Genomic DNA, 15,833 nt, shown 5'->3' on the forward strand with positions numbered 1-15,833 from the left:
CTATGCTGTGGTCCTCACCAACTGGTCCTCTGGCCCATAGAGACTAAAGGACTATGCTGTGGCCCTCACCAACTGGCCATCTGGCCCACAGAGACTAAAGGACTATGCTGTGGTCCTCACCAACTGGCCCATAGAGACTAAATGACTATGCTGTGGCCCTCACCAACTGGCCATCTGGCCTATAGAGACTAAAGGACTATGCTGTGGTCCTCACCACCTGGCCCATAGAGACTAAAGGACTATGCTGTGGCCCTCACCAACTGGCCACCTGGCCCATAGAGACTAAAGGACTATGCTGTGGCCCTCACCAACTGGCCACCTGGTCCATAGAGACTAAAGGACTATGCTGTGGCCCTCACCACCTGGCCATCTGGCCCATAGAGACTAAAGGACTATGCTGTGGTCCTCACCACCTGGCCCATAGAGACTAAAGGACTATGCTGTGGTCCTCACCAACTGGCCACCTGGCCCATAGAGACTAAAGAACTATGCTGTGGTCCTCACCACCTGGCCCATAGAGACTAAAGGACTATGCTGTGGCCCTCACCAACTGGCACCTGGCCCATAGAGACTAAAGGACTATGCTGTGGCCCTCACCAACTGGCCATCTGGCCCATAGAGACTAAAGGACTATGCTGTGGCCCTCACCACCTGGCCATCTGGCCCATAGAGACTAAAGGACTATGCTGTGGCCCTCACCAACTGGCCATCTGGCCCATAGAGACTAAAGGACTATGCTGTGTCCCTCACCAACTGGCCATCTGGCCCATAGAGACTAAAGGACTATGCTGTGGCCCTCACCAACTGGCCACCTGGCCCATAGAGACTAAAGGACTATGCTGTGGCCCTCACCAACTGGCCACCTGGCCCATAGAGACTAAAGGACTATGCTGTGGCCCTCACCAACTGGTCCTCTGGCCCACCATCTGGCCCCATAGAGACTAAAGGACTATGCTGTGGCCCTCACCAACTGGTAATCTGGCCCATAGAGACTAAAGGACTATGCTGTGGCCCTCACCAACTGGCCACCTGGCCCATAGAGACTAAAGGACTATGCTGTGGCCCTCACCAACTGGCCCATAGAGACTAAAGGACTATGCTGTGGCCCTCAACAACTGGCCATCTGGCCCATAGAGACTAAAGGACTATGTACTCTACGCTGCACACCACATCAGCGGGGAAGTAGTGGAGGGTAAACCCACGTAAACGCGCTTACGCACCTTTTATTTATAAAACAGAGTTTACTCAACTTTGTATTTTGTTAATTATCGTTGACCCATTTTTTTATGCCTTCGAACACACTGACAGGGTTTTTGTGCTAAATATTACACAGCATCATCTGGATATGTATGCAACAAAAGTTCAACATTCAACTTCTGCTACCATTTCTGTCAAGACGTCCACCCATACAGTTTGATGCATATGTTCGATAAATGCAACATGCACCACACTGAACGCATGGCAAATGCCTCTGGAACGCAAAACTGCAAGGCAAACGCAGCGTTTCATTGGAAATGAATGTAATTCGGGTGTACCAAAATGCAAAACGCTGTCGGTGTGTTTATATGTAGCCTAAACTTACCAGAGTCTTCCCCTCTGTCCTTCAAATCAACACATTTATCCTACTTCTGATGTTGCAGAGAAATGTGCGCCACAGTTTCAACAGGAATTTTATAACGGCGTAGGCTACACACTTACTTTCACTTTCAAATGAGGAAATAACATACCAAATAACAAATGTACTTTCTGTTTCAGCTCAACCGTCTCCAAACACCGATAATACAGTGTTTTATTGGTATCTTCCACTAGATGGCAGTAAACACCTGCTGTAACTAGACTTCACAACAGCATTCCTTATTCATAAAGGCAGTGTCTCAAAGGAGGAGTGCTGAACCAGGATCAGGTCCCCCTGTCCATGTAATCTGATTCATTATGATCTAGGATCAGGTCCCCCTGTCCATTTAATCTGATTCATTATGATCTAGGATCAGTTCCCTCCTCTTCATGTAATCTGATTCATTATGATCTAGGATCAGGTCCCCCTGTCCATTTAATCTGATTCATTATGATCTAGGATCAGGTCCCCCTCTCCATGTAATCTGATTCATTATGATCTAGGATCAGGTCCCCCTCTCCATGTAATCTGATTCATTATGATCTAGGATCAGGTCCCCCCTCTCCATGTAATCTGATTCATTATGATCTAGGATCAGGTCCCTCCTCTCCATGTAATCTGATTCATTATGATCTAGGATCAGGTCCCTTGTCCATTTAATCTGATTCATTATGCTCGAGGATCAGGTCCCCCCTCTCCATGTATTCTGATTCATTATGATCTAGGATCAGGTCCTCCTCTCCATGTAATCTGATTCATTATGATCTAGGATCAGATCCCCCCCCCTCTCCATGTAATCTGATTCATTATGATCTAGGATCAGATCCTCCTCTCCATGATCCTCCTCTCAGATCCTCCTCTCCTCTCCATGTAATCTATTGTCCCTGTATTAATCAGGAACACCATTCTTCCTCCTGTCCACCTATTGTCCCTGTATGAATCAGGAACACCATTCTTCTTCCTGTCCACCTATTGTCCCTGTATGAATCAGGAACACCATTCTTCCTCCTGTCCACCTATTGTCCCTGTATGAATCAGGAACACCATTCTTCCTCCTGTCCACCTATTGTCCCTGTATGAATCAGGAACACCATTCTTCCTCCTGCCTCACCTATTGTCCCTGTATGAATATTAGTTGGCATCTAATTGAAGAACATACTGCGTTATAGATCCCAGCCTGACAAACAATTGTTTGGGCCTTACTTTGAGCACTTGCACTGGGCCCCCATTGAGTCTCCATGTGTCAAGCAGTACAGAGAAACCCCCTCTAGATGACAGCACAGGCTCTTAGATCTACCCTGTCTAACCACCAGTTTAGTGACCTTGTTCCATCAATATGTCCATACTACTTCACAACCCATTTGAAGTCTTGACCAGCAATGTCCCATTGGGCTCAACCAAGCTGAGAGTGAGGTTCTAGAAAGAGGACTGACTTTCATACCAACTCCTAAACAGGTGGACTGACTTGCATACCAACTCCTAAACAGGTGGACTGACTTTCATACCAACTCCTAAACAGGTGGACTGACTTTCATACCAACTCCTAAACAGGTGGACTGACTTTCATACCAACTCCTAAACAGGTGGACTGACTTTCATACCAACTCCTAAACAGGTGGACTGACTTTCATACCAACTCCTAAACAGGTGGACTGACTTTCATACCAACTCCTAAACAGGTGGACTGACTTTCATACCAACTCCTAAACAGATGGACTGACTTTCATACCAACTCCTAAACAGATGGACTGACTTTCATACCAACTCCTAAACAGGTGGACTGGGAGGAGCTCTGGAGGGATCTACACATCTATCATAGAAGATTGAAGTTATCAGATCATTTTGAATATGAAACAGATTTTCCTCAGATACTATTTCCAAACCCCTCACATTGGGAACCTCAGTTGGAGTCAGTGTCAGAAACTATACAGACTCTTATACGGAGGGATGTGGCTTCCTTTTAAATTACAGTATGTGTCCCCAAATGTTATGGTATCTAAACATCTCACATTAGCTGGTAGAACTGACAAAATTAAATGAATCATAGAGGTCTTATAACTTATTCCATTCAACAGGTCCATTGTTTTGTCTCATGTCTTTATATTCATATAGTCTGGGGACTATGTAGCTGTATTGAAATTACCTTGTTTTATAACCTTCTTTGTTGTTCAGTGGTACTTCAATTGTCCTGACCATGTCCAATTCTTTCACACAGTAATGCTCCAGCATCCACTCAGAGCTTATGCATCTAATGCATTCCTCAAATACTGCAGAGTTGTTAAGCAAGTCCCTGAGATCATCCTGTTCAACCATATTTATTTGTCAGATGAAACCTGAGGGGATCACTGTAGTGGGTCATAATGCATCCAAAATGGTTCTGAGGTCCTCAACAATGTTATTCTGCACCGTAGCTGGGATGCAGTGTTCTTTCCTGATTTACTAAATAAAAAGACAGATATTGTTTTTTGAGACCTTCAATTAGCTGCTCAGTGTTGATCTCTGTGGCTTGAACATTCAGCCTCTGGCAGACTCTCTACATCGCTCATGTCATCTTCAATGGGATCAGTCCCAGTCTCAAATTCATCATGAGGACAATTCTCATCTAAGTTGTCTCCTAAAGTCTCTGTGGTTTTGGTAGTTGTGTGACTGATAGACGCTGAAACATCTATTTGTTTTCCCACACCCATTAACTCCACAGGTAATTACAACATGTGGTTCATGCTGGTGATAGAGGACAATATGTGTGAGTAGTCTGGACACAGAGAAAGGATGCTCGTTGCAAAGTGGACAGTTGAATAGAGTTGGCATTCTTCAGAAAGATTGTGAACCTTGGAATGATGGGATGGAATCATGGAATCATTGGTACTCAGCCACTTGCAGACATCATCAAGGGACCAGTCTTCCACAGCCACACTCTAATTTAAGTTGACACTAAAAGCAGAAGTGAAATGTATTAGTGTTGAGGCTAAAACAAAACCTCTCCCACTCTTTCCAGACAACCACCTTTCCTCCTGATGTGTATTCATGGTTGTTCCATAACGAAGCAGAGCTTGTCAGGAAAGGTGAAGATGTCTGTCTCTTATTTATCTGACTCCATATTTCTTAGTTTGGGACATGATGGGATTCTGCAGTCCCACATTTGTGTTCAGATAATATCATGCTCCAAATGGGGCATTAAGTTCTTCTTCCATGTTGACCCAAATTGGCCTATTAGAGTTGTCAATGAAGAGCCTATTTGGGCAGTTATAAAGTCTTCTTGATATAATTACATGTTAGGGAGCTTTAATCCTCCCTTCTAAGTCTTTGTCTGTAAACTAGCTTGGTTCATCCTGGCCCTTTTAAGAAATAATATATAGTGCAATGCCTTATTTTTATATTGCCAAACAGATTTTATATTGCCAAACAGTCAACTTCTGCAGATGTCAGTGGGGAAATGGTTTCTGTCTCTCTCATGGTTCTGAACTCTCTGCTGGAGTTACCACTCTAATGAATAATTTCAATGGTTTCTGTCTCTCTCATGGTTCTGAACTCTCTGCTGGAGTTACCATTCTAATGAATCATTTCAATGGAAGTATTTTGCACTCAGACTGGGACCCTATTGGTCACTTTCTGTGTCTTGTCATCAACTGTAACATCATCATCATCATCATCATCATCATCATTATTACCAACATTTATTGGTTCAATTCCAAACTTGAAAATGATCAGTGACTTGAATCTTTGGAAAAGCCTATTCTCCATTGGCTAACCAAGTTCCCTAATGCTTTACTTATAGTAGGTGGGGATTTTATTTATTTGAGGCAGTTTAACTAAATTACGAGCCTAGTTGGTTTAGCCACGGAAAAAGACAGGAACCTTCCCGCTAGCCATGATTGGCTGAGATAATGGATGGGCTGGACATGACGAGAGATGAGTTCGGATTGGTCTGCCATGTAGCATGTTTCTGTCTATAACATCTACTGCTCAGTATGTATAGGTAATCCTTTCTAACACAGCTTTATATAAATATATCACGTAGTAGAACTGCAAAAGTGTTGCTCTCCACTTTCTGGATGACCGAGTTTTGAAATCAGAGGAATGCCCGGTGGAATTAGAGTATGATAGCTAAGGAGTTGGAGAAAATTCTGGCGTTTGATTGCAAATATGCATAGGGGGTCGAAAAGAGAGCACACACATTGTATAATACACCTGTCTCCGGATTACATCTTCAAACTAAGGGCAACCATGGCATCCGTGACAGAGAGGGAGAAGCATTTATCCATTTATACGGATATATATTGACCACAATGACCATCACAGTGTTGGGACTTGAACCCTATTGAAAACCTGTGGTTTGAATTGAGGAGGGCCATCCATAAGCACAGACAAAAGCATATCAAGGATGTGGAAAGTTTCTTTATAGAGGAATGGTCTAAGATCCATCCCAACGTTTTCTTACAATCTCATAAAACATTCTAGAAAAAGGCTAAGTGCCGTTATCCTCACAAGGAGAGGGTGCACAAAGTATTGAAAACAAGGGTGTCAATAATATTTTTTTTCTTCTTTTTTAAACAAAGTATTTTTCTCAGAGCAATTGCATTAGTATGAAATAATATGCTTTCCAATGTGTTGGAGCCTCCAGTAGAGGAGCTCAGTATTTGGAAGATTTTATAAAAACATTTGGGCCATCTTTATCAAGGTTGCCAATCATTTCCATTGTTACTGTAAGTCAATCACCCCCATTTAGCATGTATTGCATTTCATGTCCAAATCATCTCAAAATACTTTTAAACCAATTCATTTTAAACCAAGGGACTCGTCTGACGGGGGTCCCAGAGCTGTGTACTGAACCAAAGCACTCTCCCACTGCCCAACACTGTGGTACCACCCTCAGCCACCCTGCTCCCCTGTGTGTAGGTACCAAGTTTTGCTGTACTATACTGGTCCATTCTTCACCACAGACCTGGGTCCAAATAGTAAATTATTTTCTTACGTTTTCTTACTTGGTGCACTGGATTGGGGTTTAAACAGCATTGCACCAATCGAATAGTCCAAAAAGTGTCGACCCCGCCCACTAAAACCAAGATTTCTGGGGGAAAACAATACATGCTTTTGACCCAGGTCTGCTCCACTCCCCCTAGTCTCAGGTAGGATGATTATGTCGGTCTTTATGCATGGGAACTATCAGAGAGTTGGAATCTCAGCATGACCTTATTGTCCAAATCCTCTTTCTCTCTCAAGCGTGATTTTAGAGAACTCTCAACTCCTCTTCCAGTCCTTTACATTCCTGGGTGAGAATCTTCAGCAGGCTACTTCCTCATACTGGAATTCTGTCTCACAGCGGGGAGCAGCTGCAGTCCTCAAGAGCCGTGTTGGTGTCACACTTTTCTCCAGCCCCACAGCAGCACATCTGATGAAACCATTTGTAAAAAGTATGATGACAGCAACACGGCCCTCGAGGACCGCCGCTGCCCACCCAACACTAACCACTGTGTTGAGCTTTGACCAATTCGTTTGCACTCAGATGCACTTCATATATTCACTTTTTTCTTGATGTCTGTCTGTCTGCCTGCCTTGTATCCTGGAAGTGTTGCCTTTCCACAGCCTGGTCGGAACGTTAGATAAAGTGCTCAGAGAGATATGACAGAACAAGGTGCCCTCTCTCCTGTTAGTCTTTCTCCTTCTCTCTCTCATCTCCCTCAGAGCTATCCTGCCTCTCTCCTAGTCTTTCTTCTTCTCTCTCTCATCTCCCTCAGAGCTATCCTACTCTCTCCTAGTCTTTCTCCTTCTCTCTCTCATCTCCCTCAGAGCTATCCTACTCTCTCCTAGTCCTTCTCCTTCTCTCTCTCATCTCCCTCAGAGCTATCCTGCCTCTCTCCTGTTAGTCTTTCTTCTTCTCTCTCTCATCTCCCTCAGAGCTATCCTACTCTCTCCTAGTCTTTCTTCTTCTCTCTCTCATCTCCCTCAGAGCTATCCTACTCTCTCCTAGTCTTTCTTCTTCTCTCTCTCATCTCCCTCAGGGCTATCCTACCTCTCTCCTAGTCTTTCTTCTTCTCTCTCTCATCTCCCTCAGAGCTATCCTGCCTCTCTCCTGTTAGTCTTTCTCCTTCTCTCTCTCATCTCCCTCAGAGCTATCCTGCCTCTCTCCTGCTAGTCTTTCTTCTTCTCTCTCTCATCTCCCTCAGAGCTATCCTGCCTCTCTCCTGTTAGTCTTTCTTCTTCTCTCTCTCATCTCCCTCAGAGCTATCCTGCCTCTCTCCTGTTAGTCTTTCTCCTTCTCTCTCTCATCTCCCTCAGAGCTATCCTGCCTCTCTCCTGTTAGTCTTTCTTCTTCTCTCTCTCATCTCCCTCAGAGCTATCCTACTCTCTCCTAGTCTTTCTTCTTCTCTCTCTCATCTCCCTCAGGGCTATCCTACCTCTCTCCTGTTAGTCTTTCTTCTTCTCTCTCTCATCTCCCTCAGAGCTATCCTGCCTCTCTCCTGTTAGTCTTTCTTCTTCTCTCTCTCATCTCCCTCAGAGCTATCCTACCTCTCTCCTGTTAGTCTTTCTCCTTCTCTCTCTCATCTCCCTCAGGGCTATCCTGCCTCTCTCCTGTTAGTCTTTCTCCTTCTCTCTCTCATCTCCCTCAGAGCTATCCTGCCTCTCTCCTGTTAGTCTTTCTCCTTCTCTCTCTCATCTCCCTCAGAGCTATCCTGCCTCTCTCCTGTTAGTCTTTCTCCTTCTCTCTCTCATCTCCCTCAGAGCTATCCTACTCTCTCCTAGTCTTTCTTCTTCTCTCTCTCATCTCCCTCAGGGCTATCCTACCTCTCTGCTAGTCTTTCTTCTTCTCTCTCTCATCTCCCTCAGGGCTATCCTACTCTCTCCTGTTAGTCTTTCTTCTTCTCTCTCTCATCTCCCTCAGAGCTATCCTACCTCTCTCCTAGTCTTTCTCCTTCTCTCTCTCATCTCCCTCAGGGCTATCCTACTCTCTCCTGTTAGTCTTTCTTCTTCTCTCTCTCATCTCCCTCAGAGCTATCCTACCTCTCTCCTAGTCTTTCTCCTTCTCTCTCTCATCTCCCTCAGGGCTATCCTACTCTCTCCTGTTAGTCTTTCTTCTTCTCTCTCTCATCTCCCTCAGAGCTATCCTACTCTCTCCTGTTAGTCTTTCTCCTTCTCTCTCTCATCTCCCTCAGGGCTATCCTACTCTCTCCTAGTCTTTCTCCTTCTCTCTCTCATCTCCCTCAGGGCTATCCTACTCTCTCCTAGTCCTTCTCCTTCTCTCTCTCATCTCCCTCAGGGCTATCCTACTCTCTCCTGTTAGTCTTTCTTCTTCTCTCTCTCATCTCCCTCAGAGCTATCCTACTCTCTCCTAGTCTTTCTTCTTCTCTCTCTCATCTCCCTCAGAGCTATCCTGCCTCTCTCCTGTTAGTCTTTCTTCTTCTCTCTCTCATCTCCCTCAGGGCTATCCTGCCTCTCTCCTGTTAGTCTTTCTTCTTCTCTCTCTCATCTCCCTCAGAGCTATCCTACCTCTCTCCTAGTCTTTCTTCTTCTCTCTCTCATCTCCCTCAGGGCTATCCTACTCTCTCCTGTTAGTCTTTCTCCTTCTCTCTCTCATCTCCCTCAGAGCTATCCTACTCTCTCCTGTTAGTCTTTCTCCTTCTCTCTCTCATCTCCCTCAGAGCTATCCTACTCTCTCCTAGTCTTTCTTCTTCTCTCTCTCATCTCCCTCAGAGCTATCCTGCTTCTCTCCTAGTCTTTCTCCTTCTCTCTCTCATCTCCCTCAGAGCTATCCTACCTCTCTCCTAGTCTTTCTTCTTCTCTCTCTCATCTCCCTCAGGGCTATCCTACTCTCTCCTGTTAGTCTTTCTCCTTCTCTCTCTCATCTCCCTCAGGGCTATCCTGCCTCTCTCCTGTTAGTCTTTCTTCTTCTCTCTCTCATCTCCCTCAGGGCTATCCTACTCTCTCCTAGTCTTTCTCCTTCTCTCTCTCATCTCCCTCAGAGCTATCCTGCCTCTCTCCTGTTAGTCTTTCTCCTTCTCTCTCTCATCTCCCTCAGAGCTATCCTGCCTCTCTCCTGTTAGTCTTTCTTCTTCTCTCTCTCATCTCCCTCAGGGCTATCCTACTCTCTCCTAGTCTTTCTCCTTCTCTCTCTCATCTCCCTCAGGGCTATCCTACTCTCTCCTAGTCCTTCTCCTTCTCTCTCTCATCTCCCTCAGAGCTATCCTACTCTCTCCTGTTAGTCTTTCTCCTTCTCTCTCTCATCTCCCTCAGAGCTATCCTACCTCTCTCCTAGTCTTTCTTCTTCTCTCTCTCATCTCCCTCAGAGCTATCCTACCTCTCTCCTGTTAGTCTTTCTCCTTCTCTCTCTCATCTCCCTCAGAGCTATCCTACCTCTCTCCTAGTCTTTCTTCTTCTCTCTCTCATCTCCCTCAGAGCTATCCTACTCTCTCCTGTTAGTCTTTCTCCTTCTCTCTCTCATCTCCCTCAGAGCTATCCTGCCTCTCTCCTGCTAGTCTTTCTCCTTCTCTCTCTCATCTCCCTCAGAGCTATCCTACTCTCTCCTAGTCTTTCTCCTTCTCTCTCTCATCTCCCTCAGGGCTATCCTACCTCTCTCCTGTTAGTCTTTCTTCTTCTCTCTCTCATCTCCCTCAGAGCTATCCTGCCTCTCTCCTGTTAGTCTTTCTCCTTCTCTCTCTCATCTCCCTCAGAGCTATCCTGCCTCTCTCCTGTTAGTCTTTCTTCTTCTCTCTCTCATCTCCCTCAGGGCTATCCTACTCTCTCCTAGTCTTTCTCCTTCTCTCTCTCATCTCCCTCAGGGCTATCCTACTCTCTCCTAGTCCTTCTCCTTCTCTCTCTCATCTCCCTCAGAGCTATCCTACTCTCTCCTGTTAGTCTTTCTCCTTCTCTCTCTCATCTCCCTCAGAGCTATCCTACCTCTCTCCTAGTCTTTCTTCTTCTCTCTCTCATCTCCCTCAGAGCTATCCTACCTCTCTCCTGTTAGTCTTTCTCCTTCTCTCTCTCATCTCCCTCAGAGCTATCCTACCTCTCTCCTAGTCTTTCTTCTTCTCTCTCTCATCTCCCTCAGAGCTATCCTACTCTCTCCTGTTAGTCTTTCTCCTTCTCTCTCTCATCTCCCTCAGAGCTATCCTACTCTCTCCTAGTCTTTCTCCTTCTCTCTCTCATCTCCCTCAGGGCTATCCTACCTCTCTCCTAGTCTTTCTCCTTCTCTCTCTCATCTCCCTCAGAGCTATCCTACTCTCTCCTAGTCTTTCTCCTTCTCTCTCTCATCTCCCTCAGGGCTATCCTACCTCTCTCCTGTTAGTCTTTCTTCTTCTCTCTCTCATCTCCCTCAGAGCTATCCTGCCTCTCTCCTGTTAGTCTTTCTCCTTCTCTCTCTCATCTCCCTCAGAGCTATCCTACTCTCTCCTAGTCTTTCTCCTTCTCTCTCTCATCTCCCTCAGGGCTATCCTACTCTCTCCTGTTAGTCTTTCTCCTTCTCTCTCTCATCTCCCTCAGAGCTATCCTGCCTTTCTCCTTTTAGTCTTTCTTCTACCCACCCTCCTACCCTTTCTCCCCATTTGATCTCTGACTATGCTGCATCTCTCCTTTTAGTCTCCCTCCTACCATTCCTCCCTCCAATCCATTCTCCAGCTTATCTTCGTGCTAACCTGGCTCTTCCCAGAGCTCTAATATGCCAAGAAGATAAAGATAACTCATAGGGTACATCTTAAATAGCACCCTATTCCCTATATAGTGCACTACTTTTGGCCAAATCACTACTGGCCCTGGTCAAAAGCAGTGCACTACATAGGGAATAGGGTGCCATTTGAGATGCAGATAAAGCAGAAAGCCTTTAACCTCACATGAGATGCAGAGGAGAGCCTATCAGCAGGGTGCATAACCTCCCTCTGGCATCAGCCTGAGAGCCACAGACAGACAGGCAGGAGACCTGAGCACTTGAATAAAGATCCCCAATTCACATTTCACTCTCAAATAATAACCTAATAATACTGCGAGTTTATTAGCAAGTGCATCGGTGATGTTGTACCCACAGCAACTATTAAAACATTCCTCAACCAGAAACAGTGGATTGATGGCACCATTCGTGCAAAACTGAAAGCGCAAACCACTGCTTTTAATCAGGGCAAGACGACTGGAAACAGATCATAATGAATCAGATTACATTGAGAGGGGGACCTGATCCTAGATCATAATGAATCAGATTACATGGAGAGGAGGGTCCTGATCCTAGATCATAATGAATCAGATTACATGGAGAGGGGACATGATCCTAGATCATAATGAATCAGGTTACATGGAGAGGGGGACCTGATCCTAGATCATAATGAATCAGATTACATGGAGAGGGGGATATATATAATATAGCCTAATATATTTAATATGCCATAAACTATTGTTTTTTTAACAGTTTCATAAATTAATTATAATTAACTTAATAATTATGACATACCCCTCACTATTGTCATTGGTTGCACTAATTGCACTGTTTGTCTACATAACCTGGTTCAAGTATTCATGACATTACCCTGAAGAAGGCACAGTGATGCTGAAACATTGGTAAATAGCCAATAAATGACTGGGAGTTTATTTATGGAGTGTGGGACTCTCTGTAAGGGCTGTCTGAAGAGCGAGTGGACCAAAACGCAGCGGAGTTAGTGTTCATCATATTTCATTATTAAATGGAACACTATACAAATACAAAATAAGAAACTGACAGCCAACAGTCCTGTCAGGTGAAACACTGAACAGAAACAATTACCCACAAAACCCCAACGGAAAAACATGCACTTATGTGTGACTCCCAATCAACAACAACGAACTTCAGCTGTGCCTGATTGGGAGCCACACACGGCCCAAAACAAAGAAATACAAAAACATAGAAACAGAACATAGAACGCCCACCCAATGTAACACCCTGGCCTAACCAAAATAAAGAACAAAAAACCCCTCTCTATGGCCAGGGCGTTACACTCTCTTTATTTATTTTGATAGCTTATAACTCTTATGTATGTGCCATCTTTCTGTGCTTTTCAGGAAAGCCTGGGAACGAACTGAAAAAACAGAGTCAAGACAGAGACACCAGAAAGACCCAAGAAGACTTGGATGCAGGATCAGAGGACAGCGAGGGATGTTCATAACTCACTCAGTCTGGTAAGTTGGTGAGGGTAGACTTTGAGGCTTCTTACTTGACATGGAGGAAGTCTTTCCTTTTTTATCTCTTCTCCCCTACCTTCCCTATATCAAATCAAATCAAATAAAAGTGTATTTGTCACATGCGCCGAATACAACAGGTGTAGGCCTTACAGTGAAATGCTTACTTACAAGCTCTAACCAATAGTGAGGAAAAAAAGAATAATAATAAAAAGGTATGTGTGTGTGAGTGAAGAAATAAAACAACAGTAAAAAGACATTTGAAAATAAGAGTAGCAAGGCTATATACAGACACCGGTCAGTCAGGCTTATAGAGGTAGTATGTACATGTGGGTATGACTATGCATATATGATGAACGGAGACTAGCAGTAGCGTAAAAAGGGGGTTGGCGGAACACAATGCAGATAGCCCAGTTAGCCAATGTGCGGGAGCACTGGTTGGTCGGGCCAATTGAGGTAGTATGTACATGAATGTATAGTTAAAATGACTATGCATATAAGATAAACAGAGAGTAGCAGCAGCGTAAAAGAGGGGTTGGGGGGGCACACAATGCAAATAGTCCGGGTAACCATTTGGTTACCTGTTCAGGAGTCTTTAGACTTGGGGGTAAAAACTGTTGAGAAGCCTTTTTGTCCAAGACTTGGCACTCCGGTACCGCTTGCCATTTGCCATGCGGTAGTAGAGAGAACAGTCTATGACTGGGGTGGCTGGGGTGTTTGACAATTTTCAGGGCCTTCTGACAACGTCTGGTGTAGAGGTCCTGGATGGCAGGCAGCTTTGCCCCAGTGATGTACTGGGCCATACGCACTACCCTCTGAAGTGCCTTGCGGTCGGAGGCCGAGCAATTGAAGTACCAGGCAGTGATGCAACCGGTCAGGATGCTCTCGATGTTGCAACTGTAGAACCTTTTGAGGATCTCAGGACCCATGCCAAATCTTTTTTGTTTCCTGAGGGGGAATAGGCTTTGTCGTGCCATCTTCACGACTGTCTTGGTGTGTTTGGACCATTCTAGTTTGTTGTTGATGTGGACGCCAAGGAATTTGAAGATCCCAACCTGCTCCACTACAGCCCCGTCGATGAGAATGGGGACGTGCTCGGTGCTCCTTTTCCTGTAGTCCACAATCATCTCCTTAGTCCTGGTTACGTTGAGGGATAGGTTGTTATTCTGGCACCACCCGGCCAGGTCTCTGACCTCCCCCCTATAGGCTGTCTCGTTGTTGTCGGTGATCAGGCCTACCACTGTTGTGTTGTCTGCAAACTTAATGATGGTGTTGGAGTCGTGCTAGGCCATGCAGTCGTGGGTGAACAGGGAGTAGAGGAGGGGACTGAGCATGCACCCCTGGGGAGCTCCAGTGTTGAGGATCAGCGTGGCAGATGTGTTGCTACCTACCCTCACCACCTGGGGGCGGCCCGTCAGGAAGTCCAGGATCCAGTTGCAGAGGGAGGTGTTTAGTCCCAGGTTTCTTAGCTTAGTGATGAGCTTTGAGCGTACTATGGTGTTGAACACTGAGCTGTAGTCAATGAATAGCATTCTCACATAGGTGTTCCTTTTGTCCAGGTGGGAAAGGGCAGTGTGGAGTGCAATAGAGATTGCATCATCTGTGGATCTGTTTGGGCGGTATGCAAATTGGATTGGGTCTAGGGTTTCTGGGATAATGGTGTTGATGTGAGCCATTACCAGCATTTCAAAACACTTCATGGCTATGGGCGTGAGTGCTACAGGTCTGTAGTCATTTAGGCAGGTTGCCTTTGTGTTCTTAGGCACAGGGACTATGGTGGTCTGCTTGAAGCATGTTGGTATTACAGACTCAATCAGGGAGATGTTGAAAATGTCAGTGAAGACACCTGCTAGTTGGTCAGCACATGCCCGGAGCACATGTCCTGGTAATCCATCTGGCCCCGCAGCCTTGTGAATGTTGACCTGTTTAAAGGTCTTACTCACATCGGCTACGGAGAGCGTGATCACACAGTCGTCCGGAACAGCTGATGCTCTCATGCATGCCTCAGTGTTGCTTGCCTCAAAGCGAGCATAGAAGTGATTTAGCTCGTCTGGTAGGCTCGTGTCACTGGGCAGCTCGCGGCTGTGCTTCCCTTTGTAGTCTGTAATAGTTTGCAAGCCCTGCCACATCCGACAAGCGTCAGAGCCGGTGTAGTATGATTCAATCTTAGCCCTGTATTGAGGCTTTGCCTGTTTGATGGTTCGTCGCAGGGCATAGCGGGATTTCTTGTAAGCTTCCGGGTTAGAGTCCCGCACCTTGAAAGCGGCAGCTCTACCCTTTAGCTCAGTGCGAATGTTGACTGTAATCCATGGCTTCTGGTTGGGGTATGTACGTACAGTCACTGTGGGGACGACGTCCTTGATGCACTTATTGATAAAGCCAGTGACTGATGTGGTGTACTCCTCAATGTCATCGGAAGAATCCCGGAACATGTTCCAGTCTGTGGTTGCGAAACAGTCCTGTAGTTTAGCATCTGCTTCATCTGACCATTTTTTTATAGACCTAGTCACTGGTGCTTCCTGCTTTAATTTTTGCTTGAATCAGGAGGATAGAGTTGTGGTCGGATTTACCAAATCGAGGGCGAGGGAGAGCTTTGTACGCGTCTCTGTGTGTGGAGTACAGGTGATCTAGAATTATTTTCCCTCTGGTTGCACATTTAACATGTTGATAGAGATTTGGTAGAACTAATTTAAGTTTCCCTGCATTAAAGTCTCCAGCCACTAGGAGCGCCGCCTCTGGGTGGTTTCCTGTTTGCTCATTTCCTTATACAGCTGGCTGAGTACGGTCTTAGTGCCAGCATCTGTCTGCCCCCCCCCCCCATTGTGTTGGACCATCATGTTTATTTGTTTGAATCTTGTCTTTGTTTGTGATTAGGTTTGAAGAGAATGACTCCTCAACCCAAGAGGCCCTGTAGCAGCTGTGAGAGAGTATCAGTGTGGAAGTATTTGGGAAAATTTCATGCGCTAAAGAAGGTTCCCGTCAAAGAGAATTGCCTGTTTTGTAGGGTCAGAGCCACTGAGTGTACAAAATATTAAGGATACCTTCCTAATATTGAGTTTGTCATGGAAAGAAAGGTGTCATTAATGTT

At 45.5% G+C, this 15,833-nt stretch overlaps 1 protein-coding gene and 1 long non-coding RNA gene across 2 annotated transcripts in view; one reads left to right on the plus strand and one right to left on the minus strand.

Moving 5' to 3' along the window:
* Positions 1-1,753, minus strand: part of LOC123743542 (NLR family CARD domain-containing protein 3-like) — a 28,069-nt gene extending 26,316 nt beyond the window's left edge. Inside the window, exon 1 of the mRNA XM_082976239.1 lies at positions 1,583-1,753. The gene's annotated coding sequence lies outside the window, so the exon portion shown is untranslated. The remainder of the gene's footprint in view (positions 1-1,582) is intronic.
* LOC123743359 (uncharacterized) overlaps positions 1-15,833 on the plus strand; it is a 202,407-nt gene that overhangs the window by 145,840 nt on the left and 40,734 nt on the right. The gene's annotated exons all lie outside the window — the stretch shown is intronic.

The sequence above is a fragment of the Salmo salar genome, chromosome 06, assembly GCF_965601325.2.
Source record: "Salmo salar chromosome 06, fSalSal1, whole genome shotgun sequence".
Classification (NCBI taxonomy): Eukaryota; Metazoa; Chordata; class Actinopteri; order Salmoniformes; family Salmonidae; genus Salmo; species Salmo salar.